We start from the raw sequence: 2,797 nt of genomic DNA on the forward strand, positions 1-2,797 counted from the left end.
TTCTGCCCCATTGTCCTGTGAAAGTTGACATAGCACCGGAGGTACTGTTCAAGGGTAGTGTTGGTACTCTCAGTTTGCTCATCTGTTTGGAGATGATGGGCCAAAGAGAGGTGGAGTTGTACGTCCAATGATTATAACAGGGTTTGCCAGAAATGAGCCAGAAGCTGGGTGCTGTGGTCTGAGACTATGGATTCTGGTAAACCATGTAGGCAGAAAAGGTTCTAAATGGGCTCCTTTCAACCCAAACTTTTCCAGCTGCCCGTTTTCAGTTTGAAGAAAGATGGTGAGATTCCACAGAATAAGCAGAGGTTTGAAGAGGCTGCGTCTTTGATGTAGGAGTAGTCGCCGAAGCCACGCTCACGATGAGGCTGCTCCGAAGACATTACGGCCCACTGAAGCTGGCTTTGGGGGGCATTGCCTTTGTGGTCTTGCAAAGGGATGTGAGCAATGGGGACCAAAGGGAGGAGCCTTGGCTAAAGAACACTGTGGTCAGGAAAGACCAAATGATTGACATAATGATGGGAGCCGTCAACAACATCCAGGACTCCAGGCCAAAGCTGCAGATTGGGGCTCCGGTTCAGCAAGAGGTGCCTGTCCGGAACAGCAAGTCCTGCCTGCCGGGATATTACACACCAGCAGAACTGAAGCCCTTCATGGAATGTCCACCTCAAGACCCCAATAGCCCAGGAGCTGATGGCAAACCTTTCAAGTGGACACCAGAGGAGACGAAAGCGAAAGAACGTGGCTACGACAAGAACTGTTTCAATGCCTATGCCACTGACCGGATCTCTCTCCAAAGGGCCTTAGGACCAGACAGCCAGCCTCCAGAGTGTATCGACCAAAAATTCAAACGATGCCCTCCAGCGACCACCAGCGTCGTCATCGTTTTCCATAACGAGGCCTGGTCAACTTTGCTTCGCACTGTGTGCAGTGTTCTGTATGCCTCCCCAGCTATATTGCTAAAAGAAATCATTCTTGTGGACGATGCCAGTACAGATGATTACTTGAAAGACGAGTTAGACAACTATGTGAAGCAATTGCAGATAGTGAAGGTCGTCCGGCAGCTGGAAAGGAAGGGTTTAATAACAGCCCGATTGCTCGGTGCCAGCGTTGCTACAGGAGATGTACTCACATTCCTGGATGCTCACTGTGAATGTTTCCATGGGTGGTTAGAGCCTCTCTTATCGCGAATTACTGAAGAGCCCACAGCTGTGGTCAGTCCAGATATCTTCACAATTGAACACCTTTGAGTTCTCCAAGACAACTCAATATGGGAAGGTGCACAGTCGAGGGGACTTTGACTGGAGTCTGACTTTGGGATGGGAGTCCATCCCTCAACATGAGAGGCAGAGGAGGAAAGATGAGACTTATCCTATCAAGACCCCCACATTTGCTGGTGGCCTCTTTGCCATCTCCATGTCCTATTTTGAACACATCGGCTCATACGACAACCAGATGGAGATCTGGGGAGGGGGAAATGTGGAGATGTCCTTTCAGGTTTGGCAGTGGGGGTCAGCTGGAGATCATTCCTTGCTCCGTCGTTGGCCACGTGTTCCGTTCCAAAAGCCTCCCCACCTTCCTGAAAGGGACTCAAGTGATCTCCAGGAACCAGGTGTACTTTGCAGAAGTCTGGATGGACGACTACAAGGAAATCTTCTACAGGAGGAACCAGCAGGCCTCGCAGATGGCTAGAGACAAAACACACAGAGACCTTACTGAGCGTCTTGAGCTGAACGAGCGGTTACATTGCAAAAACTTCACCTGGTATGTACAAAGTGTTTATCCGGAGATCTTCATCCCAGACCTTACGCCAGCTTTCTTTGGAGCTATTAGAAATGAAGGTTCTCAATGAACTGAGCAGTTTCTCTTGCTGAACAGTTTCTCTTCCTGTATTTTAGGCCACCAAAAGACCCTAGTAACTAAGTGGAGGGTCTTGAAAAGGCCGGAATGTCTTGCTGGTCAGCTGCATTGGCAAAGCTGATATACTTCTGCCTGGAGGCACCCTGATGGGGTATAAAGATGTTCCCGGTTGTAGAAGAGTCTGTTTTGGACTGAAAAAAGGGAATTTTCTGGGGTACCTGGATCTTGACATTCACGGAGTGGGCCTGTGCATATTTGTCTTGCTGCTGCTGAACCCGGACCCGCTCTGCCATAGATAGCAGGATCTGGGTGGCTGCAAAATTGTCTGGGCATCTAAACGGTGTTCATGGAGCCGATGGAGCACTGTATTTAGCAGGAAGATCCTTGAGGTCAGGCAGTGGCATCTCCTCCAATGTGGAGCTCCCTCTTTCAGGTAAGCAGTGCTCCTGACAATATAGGGAGGAAAAGGTCAGGTCACTCTGGGACCAGGATATCTGCGGGTCATGGAGGGCCAGCCAAGTCATTCCCAATACCAGGGGAAAGTGTGGTGTCGCTGCCAGATAGAAATGAAGTTCCTATTTATGTTCCTGGATCTCCAGGGTGAGGGACACATTTTGATGCTATCAATGACAGGTCCTGAAGTCACAGGACTGCCATCAATTGTCTCTACCACCACTGGATGGCTTGTGGGCAGAGTTAGGATCTGGTGAGCAGCAGCAAAGGCAATGTCCATAAAATTGCTTAAGGCTCCCAAATCCATCACAGCAATGCTATGCATCAGGGCGTGCCCTGGGCACTGAAGAGTCACTTCTACAGGGAAGTGTTTCTGAGAAACTGTACAGAGGGACAAGGCTCTGGAGCCATATCCACTTTTCGAGTTTTTGCAGCGTCTCTCAGAACTGCAGGCCATGGAGGTTTGGCAGGGCAGGTGACTGCA

General features: G+C 49.8%; 1 pseudogene; it reads left to right on the plus strand.

Annotated features, from left to right (window-relative positions):
- Positions 1–362: 362 nt before the first annotated feature.
- Positions 363–1,852, plus strand: LOC134393521 (polypeptide N-acetylgalactosaminyltransferase 6-like; annotated as a pseudogene).
- Positions 1,853–2,797: the final 945 nt, after the last annotated feature.

This window comes from Elgaria multicarinata, chromosome 2 (assembly GCF_023053635.1).
Source record: "Elgaria multicarinata webbii isolate HBS135686 ecotype San Diego chromosome 2, rElgMul1.1.pri, whole genome shotgun sequence".
Taxonomy (NCBI): Eukaryota; Metazoa; Chordata; class Lepidosauria; order Squamata; family Anguidae; genus Elgaria; species Elgaria multicarinata.